The sequence below is a fragment of the Suricata suricatta genome, chromosome X (assembly GCF_006229205.1).
Source record: "Suricata suricatta isolate VVHF042 chromosome X, meerkat_22Aug2017_6uvM2_HiC, whole genome shotgun sequence".
Lineage (NCBI taxonomy): Eukaryota > Metazoa > Chordata > Mammalia > Carnivora > Herpestidae > Suricata > Suricata suricatta.
Genome location: NC_043717.1, coordinates 13,093,538 through 13,109,907, shown reverse-complemented (window position 1 = coordinate 13,109,907; position 16,370 = coordinate 13,093,538). Strand labels below are relative to the sequence as shown.

General features: G+C 47.5%; 1 protein-coding gene across 2 annotated transcripts in view; it reads left to right on the top strand.

Annotated features, from left to right (window-relative positions):
- The window catches only part of RAI2 (retinoic acid induced 2), a 57,541-nt gene that overhangs the window by 376 nt on the left and 40,795 nt on the right, over nt 1-16,370 (top strand). The window contains exon 1 of one of the 2 annotated variants that reach the window (XM_029930098.1): nt 7-233. The exons of the other annotated variant lie outside the window; for it this stretch is intronic. The gene's annotated coding sequence lies outside the window, so the exon portion shown is untranslated. Of the gene's footprint in view, nt 1-6; nt 234-16,370 lie in introns of those variants that run through there. 2 annotated transcript variants of the gene reach the window in all.

Sequence of the window (16,370 nt, the reverse complement as noted above, 5' to 3'; positions counted from 1 at the left end):
CACAGCGGGCGGCGCGCGGCGGACTCCGCGCCCCGGCACCGCACCGGGCCGCCTCCGGGCTCTGCCGCTCTGTCCCGGCCCGGAAAACCCGGCGCCTTCCAGGCCCTTCGAAAGATGGATTCTGTTGACGTATCCGGCGGCCCTGGCGAGCCGGCTGGAAAGTTGGCTTTTGCCAGATCGCGCTGGGCTTGTCTTTGTGACGTTCGGCCAGCCCCGCATCCCCCCGAAGCCGGGTAAGTGTGCGTCGGCGCCCCGGGAGCCTTCGAGCCCCTCAATGCCCAGACCCGGGGTGGCCGCACCAGCTCGGGCTTTCTGCCATGTTAGGCACCGAGCAGCGTTCTCACAGCATTTTTGCGTGCGTTTCGGCGGCGCCTTTTGCTGCGGAGGGAGTTATCGCTTCTCTCCGCGTTGGCTTTTTCGGGGTTGGGGTTGTGCTCTGTGTGTTTGCTTGTTTGCGGTTTAAAGCCCGACTATTGTTCAGGATAAGCTCCGCCTGGGTGGGGAAATGGCATCCCACCACAGTTGCCGGCGAGGGGCAGAAATGTTGCCAAACAGCTGCTGCTTTGTGTTTCCCTATCAGAAGTCCCTTGAGTAGGTTTGGGGCACGACGGATGGATGGAGAGAGGGATGGGGCACGGAAGAAGAAGGTGGCTTTGGAGGAGCGAATTGTCACCCACCCCATGGCATGCAGTCAGCCTCCCTTTCTGACTGCCAAACTTTTATGAATATTCCTTTTGTGGCAGGGGGAAGCTTAATGAATTCAGCCCAGTTTTCCAGGGAAAAGCAACGCGGCTTTTAACAATGGTTTGAGAACTTAATCAATGAGAAAGGCCGGGGGAGGAGGAGGAGGAGGCGCTGACACCATATCGGGGATGTGGCTGCTTCTTGCAGAGTCAGGTAGGGGAGAGGTGGGCAGGGCAGAGCGCAGCTCCCGGATGGCCGAGTTCCGGGAACTGTCGGTAGCTCCTACCTGTGTCCGTTGGAGCCAACCCCCGTTGTGCCCCCATCTCCCCGTCTGCCCAGCCCGGGGTGATGGGGCTTGAGGGGCGCCTTGCGGCAGCGCTCCGGCCAGCCCCCCTCATCTGGCGTTTTTAAGGATATGTAAATATTTTGCTGAGGATAAGTGACATCAACAGAATGATATTCCGCAGAGCCCGGGTGTGCAGCGATGATAAATAGATACGGCTAAACAAAGTTTTGATAACCACAGATTCTCCTGGCTCGCTCTGTTTCGTTTGGGTCTTTGTTTTGTTGGTTTAGCATTATCTCTCATCCTCTGGTGTGATCCCTTTATTCAGCTGATTTTGGAAGCTTCTCTTTAGAACAGAGAGAAAAGCAGCCAGCAGGGAGAAAACAATTCTTAGCCTTGCATACATCATGCAAGGTTTTCTCTGCTTTCCCCCAGGAATCTTTCCCACCGTTGTCTAGATGTCTCTCTTCCTCCTTTTGAGTCTTCAGAATCGTTTGTTGATTGACCAAGAGACTTAAGATAACTTATAAAATGTGTTGTGGTGTGCTTTTGTTACAGCAGAGGGGTGGCAGTGTGGGAGGAGGCTAGTGGGGAGCCGGGGGCTGGGAGCTGCTCTCCAGGCCAGCATTATGCCCCCTCCCGCTGTTTTGTCCTTTGCATTTTCTTCTCCAAGAGGAGCATGGCGAGCTGTGCCACTTTGAAAAGTCGGAGGTGGCCTGGAAGGCACAGAATCATAAACTGGGTGACATCCCAATTTCTCTGTCCCCTAGAAGCCCTGAGAGGCCACCCACCCAGCCCCGAATCCACAGACCTCATAAATACCCTACAAAGGGCCACTTGTGTCTCATCCCGACAGATGCCCACTAGAGGCATTCCAACACCGCCCAGGCACCCTGGCTGCTTTGGCACCAGCCTGTGGGGCCCTTGGTGGGGTGGGGGTGGGGAGTCCTTTATCATGCAAAGAAGCACCAGACTTCCAGCTGTGAGGTTAGGGCCCCCAGGAAAACCTGCCCATCTCAGGAAAAACTGAGAACAGAGCTTTCTAGGTGATGCCAGTTGCCAGCGTAAGAACTTGGTTGGTGGGCAGTTGGGTAAGAAGCATAAAAGAAATACGAAGTCTTGTAGCCAGAAAACAGTCTCTGAGACAGGGCCTCCGAAAGGCAAGAAAGAAAAAGAAAAGGCACGGTGTGTGATGAGGCGTTGCTGGGAGTGCTGTGGCGTCAGGAGAACTGATACAGCTCTAGCTATAGTGACCCGAAAACTAGCTACGACCAGCCCCCCCAACTCTATCGGATCCTGAGCAATTCTGTATGTGGCAATGCCCACAGGCAATGTGCTCTGAATCTACGGTGAGAAAATAGCAAGTGTCTATTCTCTGGCTGCTTCCCTAACCTTAGATTTGAGGGGAAGAGGGTAGTGGAGGGAAATAAATTGGGAAAAGAATTAACATTTGTTGCTGCCCTCTGTCTGCCAAACACTTGACATATGGGAAACCATGATGTGATGGAGGCATTATTTTACAGATAAGGAATCTGAGGCTCAGAGAAATTTCCAGTTGCGTGTCTGATTCCAGACTTTGGTGGTTATGAGTTAAAGGGGCAACGTGTCCCTTTAACCCCTCTGTCTCTTATTTCTTGCTCTCAAAGGCCAGGCTCCTCAGCCCCTATGCATTCACAAAATATGGTGCCTAATTCCAGGGCAGGGAGCCTACCAGTGAGGCAGCCCAGTCACCCAGGGCACAGGCTTATAACCAAGGAGATAGACCTTAAATAGTCCTGAACTATTTCAGATGGAAACACTGTGCCTCTTTACGTTGGAATCCCTAATGCCCAACCGTCACTTGATAAATAAGAGTTGAGTGAGGAAATGATGGAGCTGATGGAGGGCATGGTGGTGGGGCGGCAGCTGTAAGTCATTGTCAAGGGAGACTCAGCAGGGAGAAATCCAGATTTCTGGGAACTTGGAGTTCCTGGTGTCGTGCTCCATTTCTAGCCTGGGTCCAAGATGACAAGTTCTTGTGACATGGGCAAAGAGCATTCCCATTTTGTAGATGAGGAAATGGAGGCTAAGACTGCTTAAATAATTAGCCTGAGGTCTGTGGTAGGACTAAAGGATGGGTGAGGGATTTCTGACTCTGAACGTCTCAAATAAATAAATTAATTCTCAATAAAAATGAGATGAGGCCTTGCTATACAATTGAATTGTGGAAGCAAGTCCCTTAGCTCTTTTCCAACTACATGGTAGCCTTTAACCCCCCAGAAACTCTGGAACTGCTGGGGGAGCCAGGATTTGAATCCATATATGTTTCTGCTGCCTCCCTGATCAGAATATGAGGGGACCTCTGAGAATGAGGCTCCCGAGGAGGAGGAAAGATGGCTAATTGCACTCTCCCCTGCACAAAAGCCTGCATGGGATTCTGAATTAAGCTTGACTTGGGGATCAGGGTGACATCTTTGCTATAGAGTTGGCAGCTCTTGTCTTTGGAGAATGCCTCTGATTACCACTTCTCCCTCCCACCTGTTCATCTGCCCGGATGCCCATCATCTCATTCTTTCCAGACTCCAGGCGTCTCCTTTGTGGCTCAAAATTTTTCATAAGCTTCTTAAGTCTACCGCTCTCCTGTGCTCTGATGGCAGCTGGTGAGGAGGTGATTTTGGTGGTCACATTCATACTTCTGGATTTTGCACATGACCCTCCTTCCCTCTCCAGCCAACAGCACACACACAAACACGTGCAAACACAGGCGCACGTAATTTGATCATGTTTCTTTATCTGCTTCACCAAATTAGATTGCAAACCCAGAATTGTTATTGAAAGATCGTACGTGACTTTGGTAATCTTCTGTTCCAGCCCCTGTTAAACAGATCCAAAGAGCTAAGATGGAGGCGGCTCAACCGGCAGACGCACTGAGAATGATTCTACTTGCTGGCCTTCTCACTGCCGTGGAGCGGCCTCCCCACAGTGTAGGCATTGGCCTTGAGCCTCTCAGAAAAGCCCATTTTAATCTCCCCGTAGAGGTGGAGGTGGGGCTTCCAGAATACCCCAATCCTTACAATTCCCATTTCTGCTGAAATTCTTAGCTCCAATAACTTGGTGGCCTACCCTGCTCTCACCCGTCCCTCTTTCTTCCCATAGCTTTTTGGCCTTTCAGCACTGCACTGTCTACGAGAATTAGTTATGGTGAAGGGAATGTTCTGTATCTGCAGTGTCCCATACAGCGGCCACTAGTCACATGTGGCCACTAGTCACATCAGAAGGTGGCCAGTCCAAAGTAGGATGTGCTATAAGGATAAAATAGGTGCAGGATTTCCAAGACTTAGTACAAAAGAAAGAATGCAAAATAGCTTGTTAATAATTTTATACCGATTGCAAAGTACAATGATAATATTTTGAATATGTTGGTCAAATAAGCTGTAGTATCAAAATGTGTCGCCTGTTTCATCTTTTTTAATGTACCTACAAGAAACCTTAGAAATTTTTTAAAATTTATTTATTTTGAGAGAAAGAGAGAATGAATGGGGGAGAGGCAGAGAGAGAGAGAAAGAGAGAGAATAAGTGGGGAGGGGCAGACAGAGAAGGAAGAGAGAGAGAGAATCCCAAGCAGGCTTCATAGTGTCAGCATAGAGCCTGAAGAGGGGCTCGAACTCATGAACCATGAGATCATGCTCTGAACCGAGATCATGATCTGAACTGAAATCAGGAGTCGGATGCCTAACTGGCCGAGCCCCCCAGGTGCCTCTGTACCTACAAGAAATGTTTAAATAACATATCTCTTTCCATCTCTAGAGCAGACTAACCGCCAACCTGTGCCTTCAGCTTCATAGTACCTCCAGGTATTTTAGGGACATAAACCCCCTCTGTCTCCATGGCAGATAGGAGGCATGGGCCGACTCAATAGCCACAACAGCCTAGCGTCAGGCAACTTTGATTTTCGGTAGCTAAGGTGTCACTGTGGGTGGGAGGTGCATGATCAAGCCTCGCCATAAGCATGTTTGCTCAGCCAAGTTCCCCTGAGGAGGGTGGGCTCCTGAAACTCAGTGGAGATGAGAGAGCGAGGTGGGGGATGGGAATGGACAAGGAAGGCATGAACCAAATGACCCCTTTCCTTTCCTCTCCTCCACCTCTCCCCACCTCAGGCTGGTGTCCTTGTCCACTGGGGAGCTGTGTCTTGCCTGAGCAATTGATTTCTTGACACCTGTTCTAATAATATCCTTCCCTGGGATTTGTGCTTGGAGACTCCTGTCCCAAGTAGACACCCTCATGGAGGAAGTGGCTGGAGTCAGTGTTAAAGAAGGGAAAGTACAAAAGAGGATGCAACGTAGTTATTTCCTGACAGCTTGATAAAAACAAAAGCAAGGAAATAAATACAGTTCTGTGAGAAAGAGTCAATGTGCAGAAGCCCAATTTCACACACCATGGTGCTGCAGATGGGGAAACCTGAACAAGGGACAGTTCCTGGGGATGAGGGAAGGGTCACACCTGGCACTGTGGTCTTCCTGGGCCCTTCTCTGGGCACCGGGCATGGCCCTAGTAGGTAGAAAGGGCTGGAATAATGAACTTGGGGCTGCGGTGATTTATAGATCAGGTGCCTGTGGCTCTGGCTCCTATGGGGGCTGCCCCCACAGGGGACCCTTGGCTGACCTCCTTGAGCTCCTCGGAAGGAGCTGGTTTTGTTTCCCATGGCAGAAGCAGACTGTTTACTGGAGCACAGGAAGAATCCGACATTCTGGCGAAAAATAATTCATTAACAGCCAGGGTGTTACCAGTTCCCTGGAAAAGCTCTTCCAGCTGCACTGCAGCAACTGCTCTTTTCAGTAGCGGATTCGGGCCTCGCTGGCAGCCAAGACTGGGTGTGTTTTTGAGGCTTTTGTCATTGTTGTTATTTTTGCCTTTGTGTGTATGGTCACTTTTGCTTATAATTCAGAGAAAGGAACCATAGCCTGAAAGGGTCGAAATGGTATCGCTGTCAGCCATTATGTCATTCATAGTTGGGAGCTCCAGGCTGACTCTAGGAATGTGCATTTTTCCTGACCAAAGCCCACCCCCATGCTAGGGGCACAGTAGAGCCACACAGACTACTCTAGAACTAAAGGAATTTCATAGAATCTCAACACCTGCTCTTAGGACCCTCTGGAAACAATCGGCTGAAGGACTCCCACCCCCCAACCCTACCCTCCCACAATCGCACAAACGTCAGGCAGAAAGTCCTGTCTTGGCTGTGTGGGATTCTTTGCTTACTATTAATTGACACAGTGGGGCCGAAGTGTATGATTCATCATCCCAGTTTTGAGGGCATTTGGAAAGCCAGGCGGGCATAACCAAGAGAATGGGCCTTATGCTTTGCTCACTAAAGAATGATTGAATCTACAGTAAATAAAAATGGAATGATTCCGGAAGCTTTTTATGCCCTAGAAAAATCTGCCTTAAAAAAAAGTTTTTTTTTGTCTGCCTGTTTGTTTTTTAAGCCTCATGTTCAGAAATGTGTACCCAGCTAGCAAGAAATGGAAAAGAATGGCATTTCCTTGTTTCAGTGTTTTAAGAACTCTAATTGCAGGTTAAGTGAGAGATACAAGGTATTGATTTTGGTTTTGTATGGAGCATAACTAGATACTCATTTTATTTTATGGGATATTAATTTCCATCCATTTTGACAGACGAAATATGCATTTAAAATGCACCTTATCTACCCCTGCCATCATCACGGTATTTCTTTAACGTTCCTAGGTTCAGACTGAGAACCTATGGCATTTACTTGGAAAGGAATAAGTATGTCCTTAGCTTCTCTCTTTGATGACTGCCAAAGATAAGAATATTAAAGGTAAGCATATTTGGCTTTGTGTAGAGCACTATGTCTCCACCTTGGCCCTGTTGACATTTGAGACCACATTCAGCTTGGTTGGGGGCAAGGAGGGGGAGGCTGCGCACTGCAGGACGTTAGCAGTCTCCCACTGGGTGCCGGTCGCATCGCTTCCTCCCACTGCAGTGGTGACTAAAAATATCTCCAGACCTTGCCAGATGTCCTCTTGGGGACAGAATCGCCCCTGGTTGGGAAACACTGGTCTGGACCAAGGTTTAATAAGTAATTTGTGGTTTTGGCAAATACAATTTGAAAAAAAAAAAAAAAGGACGCAATTTGTCCCTCTGACTTTTACATATACTGTTCATGGGAACGATTAATTAATAGTTGGAAGTGGGTCATGTGCCTGACTTAATTCCAAGGTTGGTGGATGAGTCTATAAGCTTGTATAAGCGCCGAGATTTATTTAAGGCAGGCGACCGACTAAAGCGTAGGTAATTAACTGGGGGGCACATTGTAATAACTAACGGCTTTGCTGGTTTTTCAGAAAGAGAATAGGTTTATTCCTCCCTAATTTCTTTTTCATATTCACCTGATTCCAGGCATTGCCTTCAAAGCCACCAGGCATCTTCCTCTACCCGCCCCCTCTCCACTGTCATTTCTCCTGTAGCATCTGAAGCCTGAGCCAATTAATTTAGCCCTTTAGTGTACTTGGGAGAGCTGTGCGTGGAACCCTATAATAGACTCATTTCAGGTTGTAGCAGCTCTTTACCTGCCACTAATTTCTGTTTTCCAGTACTGTTGAGAGGGAAAGTCCATGGTGGGTAGATGGGACATTTTACAAAATTATGGGATGTTCCAATCTAGGTGGTGCTCACGGTTCCTCCCAATTTTCTCCCTCTCGCACACATTTGTTTCCCTGTGGCAGTTCCGCTCGCCCGGGAAAGAGAATGTCAGCAGGGCTCCTTAAGGCAGCTGAAAGCTGGTAATGCCTGCAGTCAGCAGCAACAAATGAAACGCTGCCGCCGGGACCAGCCCTTAGCCATCTTCTTTCTGAGGGTCCCCTGAAAGGAGAGAAGGGAGGGTCCTGCAGTCTCAGGGAAGGCCTCAGGGGGGTTAAGCGTCCCCAGGCCAGCCCTGTCCTGCCCATCTTTGGAGTGGGATGGGCATTCAGAGGTACTCAAGGGCATACGCAGGTGCCAGGTGCAGACATTGGTGGGGGCTGCTTCATTTTGCCACCCCTCCAAGGTAGGCCGACCTTCTCCCAAAGAGTGTCTGAAGGAGCTCAGAGTGTCGGGCTCCGCCAGCGAGGAGAGCTGGAAACACTGGGCATGTAGGACTTGGCCAGGCCACCAGTACACCTTCATTAGTGAGTTCTAGCCTCCTGTGAAGACCAGTGTGATTCTTCCCCATAGTCCTGAAGGAAGAGGCAGTGAACTTGGCAGGCAGCCACTGTGCGCCGGGCCCAGGCAGATGAATGACTGACTTGTAGCACGTGACACTTGGGCATTCGAAGCAGCCAGGCCCTCGCAGGCCAGGCCTGGGGTGATGACTGCAAGTCTGGGAGAGGAAACAGGGTCATCACTCTGGGCTCTGGAGGCCAGTTTCGTGGCACAGAGGCCACTGGGGCCACCGCTGTGTGCTGCAGAGGCAAGCGGACAGGTCCAAGTGGTGTGTTGTTCCTCAAAATAATGGCAATGGCGATGACTGTGAAAAACATTTAGACCCTTGTCATAAAAATGCAAACAGTCTTCCTGCTATAGGGAAAAGCTAAATAAACTCTATTGCAGCTGTATTAAGTAGAAACAGATTTGAAGATCGGGTGGTTTTTTTTTTTCCTGAGACACTTATTTATAGCAGGTTGGGCAAAGGCTGCCACTATCTTGTGCGGCTCCGGAAGAGTGTTTTCCAGATGGTCCTTGCTGGTTTTCCCTTTATTAAGCTTAGCTGAACACGGCCTCACTTGGAAAGGTTCGTAGAAACTGGTGTTATTTTTTTCAGATTACAATGGTCATTGATTGGCTAACAAATCAATGGAGGGGAATGGATTGAGCCTGTGCTGATGAATTTCCTTTTGCATTTTAGAAATAAGAAAAATAGCAAGGAAAGCTCAAAATAGGGGTGCTCTCTCTTTGGCCGTGTATTTTATACACACACACACACACACACACACACACACACACACAAGAGCTTTGAAAATCATATGCAGCTACATTTTCTACTAATTTGCATTTGCCTTTTTTCTAAATTAATGCCCTTCTTTTTGCTAAAATCTCTCCAACATCACTGTTTCCTTTCCAACATCTAAACAATGTCCAGATACATTTCAGATTGAGCAATTAGCTCTGGCTGCAATTTCCTTTTATGAAAAAAAATCACTAACCCGCTAGACTAAATATGAAATTATTGAATGTGAAAATATCAATCTGAGACCATTTGTTCTAGGATCACTTGTGGCTTTATCACTGGCATTTTAGGAAGAAAAGAAGGCTGATTCTGTCCTGCCTTTCAATGCAGGGCACACCCACACCAAGAAACCTCAAGCTTTGTTTTTGCTCTTAGGAGCTGTGCGGCTGGGTTTGGGGTCATCCAGACTGATTCTTGATAGCCCAAGCCACACAGGGAAGCATTTTGGCAAGTCACATAAACTGGTGGTCCCCACAGACTGGGCCTGGGACAAAATTTCTACCCATTCACAGTGAAGTGGAGGAAATGTGAGAATATAGTGCATTTCTTTTTTAAAGCTGAGCGTTTTCCATTTCACAGACCTGCCCTTTACTCTAAAACGGCCTTTCCTGCTTTTTGGGGTGTTAACGTGTCTTTCCTGAATGATCAAAGTAGTACCTGGCATTTGCAGTTTAACATCTTTTTTGGCAAAGTCAGAAGTTGGAGTCTGCATTCTTTTTCAGCGTTACTCATCCAGAACATTAGAAAGTCTGGGATTCACCCAGGAGGCCTAAGTGAATTCTGAAGGGGAGCCATTGTTATGATTCCTGAGCCAGAAAAGCCACCCTGAGCGTGGGTCCTGCTCTGAGTTCCCTCACCCCCTCTTCTGACCCACCAGAGAGCTGGCTTTGTCCCCAGCCCACGTGAAGAACGGGATCACATCTCCAGAGGAGTTTGAAAGGGAAAACTGGCCTCTTGGACATAATGTCTGAGCATGCAGCCTGAACTCCGAGAGCCTAGACCTTTTATCCCTGATTCTGTTTTCAACTCCATTGCCAGCTCACATAGGATCCACCCACCTTCCTCCTCTCCTCAGCCCTGCCCACTGCTCCCAAAGCCAGGCGGGGCCCTGATCTCCTTACTGGTCTGCTCTCTTCTTGTCCTTGCTCCCCCAGCTGCTGTTCTTCTCAATAAAGCCTCTCACTAGTCTCATCACCCCTCAGCTCAAGAACATTCAGTGACTCTCCATTTCCTAATTAGTTAGAATAAAACTACCCATATGAAGCCCTCTTCCCATTCTCCCACTCTATCTCCCCCTCGAGACTGGCCTTCAGTAGGGAGAATGTCTCTGGGTTGTACAATTACTCTGGTTTTTGTTTTCTTATGTGGGGGTGAGATTTGCAAGAAGGTTGCATCTTTCTAGAGGAAGAACACTGAAGCCTTGAGTCTAATGTAATGGAGCATCCCAGGGATTATGACCTTCATAGAAGGGAGGGAGGGAAGGAGGGAGGAAGGAAGGAAGAAAGGAAGGAAGAAAGGAAGGAAGGAAGGAAGCCCCACAGAAAATGAGGCTCTCTGGCTTCAAGAATTGTAGCCTTCCTACAAGGCTTGTACATACTGCTTCCGGATCAGGATGCCATGTTTCTGGCCTGCCAACAAATCAACATGGTACTGCTGATTGGTCCTACTGAAAACAGAACCACTTCTAGAAGTTCTGAAATTTGCGACTGAAACATAGTAGAAGGAGTCTGTCCTAGCCAATACAGACTGTCCATTCCATGAGAAGATTCTCTAGTTGTCACTCATAAAATCATAATAGCAACAATATCACCTGTAATTTGTCAGGCTTCTGCTACAGACTGGATGGTTGTCCAGGTGATTTACACTTACTCTTACTTCCAGCTTCACAACAGCTTTCATGATGTGACCGGGTGCTATGAGTTGCTATTCATAAAGGAGGAGTTGGGACTCAGGAAGGGTTAGTAACTTACATACGGTCACACAACTTAGAGGAGGTGGAACTGGGATCCTACACAACCTAGTTCAATAGAACTTCCATTCCGGAAATGCACTCTATGGTGGGAGATCGGCTATTCAATATGGTGGCCACCAGCCACAAGTCTGTTGAGCACTAGAAATGTGACTAGTGTGGCTGAGACCTGACTTGTAAGTTTTTTTCTTACTTAATTTTATTTTTAACTTTTTCGTAAGCATTTGAAGCATACAGCTCGGTGGTTTTAAGTGCACTCATGTCATCATGCGACTCTCACCACCATTTGTCACCAGAACTCTCTTCACTTTGCAAACCGAATCTCTGTACCCATTAAACGCCAACTACCTGGGACCCCTCCTCCCAGTCCCCGGCGGCCGCCATTCTATATTCTTCTTTCTCTTTTTTTTCCTTTTTTTTTCTTTTAATCTCCACCCCCTCCCCCACCCACACACACACCTGAACCTCTGGTAACCGCCATTTTACTCTCTGTTACTATGAGTTTGGCTTTTGTTAAATCTGCATTTAAGTGAGATTATGAATACTTATCTTTCTTCTTAAACTTTTAAGTGTAAATTGACACGTGGAGCTAGCAGCTGCCATATTGGACAGCACAGCTCTAGAACATGCTGATTTCATGGTGCCCTTCTCCCAGCTTTCCTATAATGCCCTCCCAGCCCGGCCTATAGTCCCTCCCTTTCTGAGGCCTGCAGACCAGTGTCTCAAGGGTCAGTGTGCGTTTGGATCACCCGGAGAGCTTATTAAACTGCAGATCCCTGGGACCACCTCCCTGAGCAGGTTGGGAGTGGGACCCAAGAATTTGCACCTCTAACAAGTTCCCTGGTGCCAGGGCCTTGGTTGAACATTATCTACCTGGGCTTAGGGACTCATTCCTGTATCTTAAAGCGGTGTGGTCTGGGATTCAGCTGTTACCTTCTGGTACTCGGAGAGTAGTGGGTGGCTCAGCTCTGCTGGGAGCAGCTTTCTGCTCGCTGCTGTCCTGAAGGCCTGGCCCTCTACCAGCCCCAGCTTTATTTGGGCCACAGTTAGGTTTGGTCACTCCTTTGACAATTGTTCTGGAATGCATTCATTTTAATTGGGAGCTCCTTGGGAGAGGGGATGGACAACCAGGGGGGTGAAGGAAGAGGCATGGTCTCTAGGAGTTGCCTGACCACCCTGATGATGTAAGGCAAGTCTGCACAAAGATACCCATCTGTTGTCCGATCTGCTGCTCTCTGCAATTAAATGGTGGCAGAAAAGTTAACTAGGAAAGAAAAAAATAGGAAGCAGGCAAAGCAGACAGATAACAAGCTGAGCCATATCAGCTCATGCTCCTGTCTTCATCCGAATTAAAGTCTTTGTCACTTTTGGAGGGCAAAAGCCATTTGCCCTGGGGCAGGATTGGAGGTGAGGGAGTGTGAGTGGCCAGGGGCCTGGAGAGGTTCCCGGAAAGGGGACTGTCATGTTGGCCACCTTGACTCTTGATCTGCCTTTCATCCGTGCTGAGAATGTTGTTCTTGCTAATATGTATGTGTGTGTGTGTGTGTGTGTTAAGTAATTGAGGTTACTCATGAAAGTAGCTGTTAAGCTGTATTCTTATGTATATTTATAAAATAAAAGAGCAATATGGAATCACTTTTTGTCTAAGTGTGCACAGATCTTCTGTGTTTTCTCCCATGGAGCCTGTTCTGTTCTCTAGCTGTCTTTCCCCTCTTTGTTTTGTTGCTGTTGTTGTCATTTCATGTGTGGAGAGCAGGAATCATGCGTCTCTTTTTGTGGCTTGAGCCAGGCAGCACTTCCCAAAGTTCATTTTAATCAGCATGTTTAACAACCCAGCCCTCTACGGCTCCTGGCAGCATGCTGCACAGCACTTAGACGCTGGTAATGTGTTTCATACAAAAGTACAAACACACAAATTTCTCCCCGTTTATCTCTTTCCAAAAGCAAATCTTCAAAGGCATGAACTAACTCAAGGCCTCATTTCTGCTATCACAGGGGTTCTGTCTCTGTTAATTGGTGGTGAAGTGTCTACTTCCTGCGCTTTGAGTACTTCCGTCTGCTCACTTAGCCCTGCGCCATCTCCCCACCAGAGAGCTCACCAGCGGGGCCGCACCCCATCCCTCTTGCCTCTGTCCCTCCCACTCATCAGGAGCAAGACACACCTTCCTCTAGTCAACTGGACCTACCCTCAACTCCATCTTGGACATTTAGGACACGAAGCTCTTCACTCTCCCATCTGTATGGGATGTTTCTTTCCTTCCTTCAAATCTGTTGCTTGGCTCCATCTCTGTAGTGACCAGTGCCAAATGGCCTATTCCTTTTTACCACTTCTGTGGATGGCATGAAGAACTTCAAGTTCTCCAAATCCACAATGGAACTGAAATGCCTGACCAGGAATTTCATATACGTGCCCTCACTTAAATCACACAATAATGTTTAGAAATAGCTATTTTCATTTACAGACGAGGAAACCAAGATTCCAAAAGGGCAGCTTGTGGATGATGAGCAGAAAAGGTGGGCAGGGCCAGCTTATAGTGAGTCTTATAAGCCTTGATGAAGAACTTGGACTTCATCCTGGACAGTTTCATAGAGGCCAGTGACAGTATCTATTCTATGTGTTTGATGTTTTGTCCTAATGGAGAATGAATTGAGGTAGGAAGGAAAGAAGACCAAAAAGGCTCTGTTACAGTAATCGCAGAGAGCAATGACCTTGAACTGAAGCTGCATAGTGGCAGAGACAAGGGGCTGGGATTGTACAAGTTTTGAGAAGGCCAACTATGAGATTTGGTCCTTAATCAGACTGGGTCCTATGTGGACAAAACCATTTCCTTACTTAATACATTGCTACATCCTTGAAATTGTAGTTAGAAAAGACTTTTTTTTGAAGAGCAGCAAAATGCAAGATCATTTGTAGCAGTAGACCATTTGGATCTTCATTTGCAAAGGAACCATAGCCTTCCATTATTCATAAGTCTTTTGAAACCAAATGGCAATTTTTTGTCTTCAAAAGCTTCCCTTCCCCACCCCCACCACAACTATTTCTCTTGCAAAATTAGCCTCAGTCAATAAGCAGACGGCACGTGGTAAATAGTAGGATAGAGGAGTGCTTGGAATAGAAAGCTAATGAAACAGATTTTTCCTGTGAAGGCCTGGCCAGGCACAAACCTCCAGCTCCATCCAGAAGTGCAGAGAGACACAGAGGGTGAGGTGACAACACTCATCTGACACCAGTGACAGGGAAACACATGGGCATCCATTCTGGGTGGTGGGGTGGCCGCAGCAGGAATAAGGAGGAGCTCAGTGCGGGGAAGTCAAAGAGAAAGAGAAAAATAAAGGGGGTTGTGAAAAAAGTAAGAGTGAGATTCTTCTGGCCATGAGGCTCAGAGAGCAAAGGATGGAGCAAGGTCCCAAGTGGGACTTGGGTCTTCAGAGAGAGCCTCCAGTGGTACCCTGTCCTCCACTGATTTCGAGAGTGAAACTGAATTTTGTCATTCCTCTGTGCCCTCCTGTATCACTTCATGGGGAGTGGAGATCAGTTATAGCAAAACTGCCTGCCCCACATTCTTCCCCAAGTGTCAAGGCCATGGTGGGTAAAAGCTTAACTAATAGTATCAGCATTTTAAAAAGGTGTTTTATTTCACATACAGTTTAAATGGGTCTGAACATTTAAGCAGTGCAGGATATGGTTTATTCTTTTCTTGGTAATGTTTGGTCTTTAATAGCGGCTAGCCCAGCTCTGTGGATGGGAGAAGTCCTAAATATGATCCATCAGAGGGTTTTATTTTCAGGTTTTTGTCTAAAATCGTAATATACATACAGAAAAGCACACAGGCTGTTAAATGCACAGCCTGAAGAATTTTCACAAAGAGCACACCCAAGCCACCAGTGCCCCATGGAGTTGGGGGCCACAACGGCCCTCAGAAGACCCTCTCCCCATGTCCTTTTCATTGCCCCTCACCACCAGTAACCACTGGCTTCCCACGACATAGCTTAGTCATGTCTCACACAGAATTTTCCAGTCAGAGCTTTCTGTAGGAGCACCCCCCACAACAGTCCTTGTAATTTTTTTAGGGAGGAGGGCAGAAATTTTGTAATGGTTTCCTTTCTCCGGCTGCTCTGAATTAGGCCTGTTGAACAGGATGTTGCCGAGCTGGGTGTCTGCTGGTGCGGGCCTTGGGGCCGGCTGGTCTCTGCTGCCTAGGACAATGCCCAGGCTGTGAGCCGGTAGCCTGCCTTGGCATCACCTCTGCCCAAGGCAGCCACCAAGCTTGCCTTATCTGGCCCACGAAAGCCTCTGGCAAACCTTGCAAAGACACTGTCTGAAAGCATTGAGGACAGGACAATAAAATGGCTGAGAGTCCCCTGGACATATTGGCCTTCTGGAAAAGAAAGTCAATCACAGCCATCATAACAGCATATCCAACGGGCTGGGTTTTTTCCACCTTGCAAATGAGAGCGCAGTTGATTAATTTTGCTTCCTCGCGGGCTTCGTCAAAGCTTTCGACGTGCTTTCTGCCCCCTTTTCTCACTACAGGAAGCAAGCAGTACGAGTGCGGGAATACAGCTATGGAACATACATCGTAATGTGTCTGGAGCAGCATCAGAAAAGGACTTATTTGTTCTCCTGGGCTGTGTAGTGCCGAGTGATTGAATGCTCGCCAAGCTGTCAGTTTTATGAAACAAATTCCCTAACCCCCTTGGCCCAGAGCTTTGCTCAGCCTGAGATGGAAAAGAAATAACTCTTAATAGAAAACTCATTGCTAAAATCTGAGATAAGATTTCAGAGTTACTTCTCTCCTAAGAATAAAATGAAATATGGAAGAAAGCATTTGATGGGGGACTCTTAGGGAACCTTATTTCTCAGTTCTTGCTTAGCAAACTATGTTAATAAAAATATTTAGACCTTCCTGATGCATAATGCATTTTCATTCCTAGTGAGCTAGCCTGTTTGTATACACAGATGTTTCCTGTGGTCCTTCTATCATTGCTTCTGCTTTTTCTGAAACAATATTTCTAGCGGGAAACAGAATCTTATGTTAAGAACCTAAGCCCCCCACAGACCCTGTTAGTTTGAGTGAGGGCATTTTTATTGCTAGATTTGATACTTGGTGGGGGAGGAGGTGATGGGAGTCTTATTCTATTCGAAAACACAGAAAACACTTTGAATACAAAGATAATGCCATGAACCCACTGTATCGAGACTAAATTATTAGACAATTCTTCCTTGGCTTCTACATTAGACCTGGTCAGTCCATCCAGGCACATTCATTACTGAAGGGCTGGCCGGCTTTGTCGTCTCCGTTCTCACTGTCAAAGCCGCCGTGAGTAATGCCTGCCCTTTCATACAAACCTTAGGTGTGTTCGACTGGCTTTTACAGATTTTCCAAAGCATTGTTCCCACAGAGCTGCAGTTTCCTTTCCAGCGCCAGGAACACCGTGGCCACATG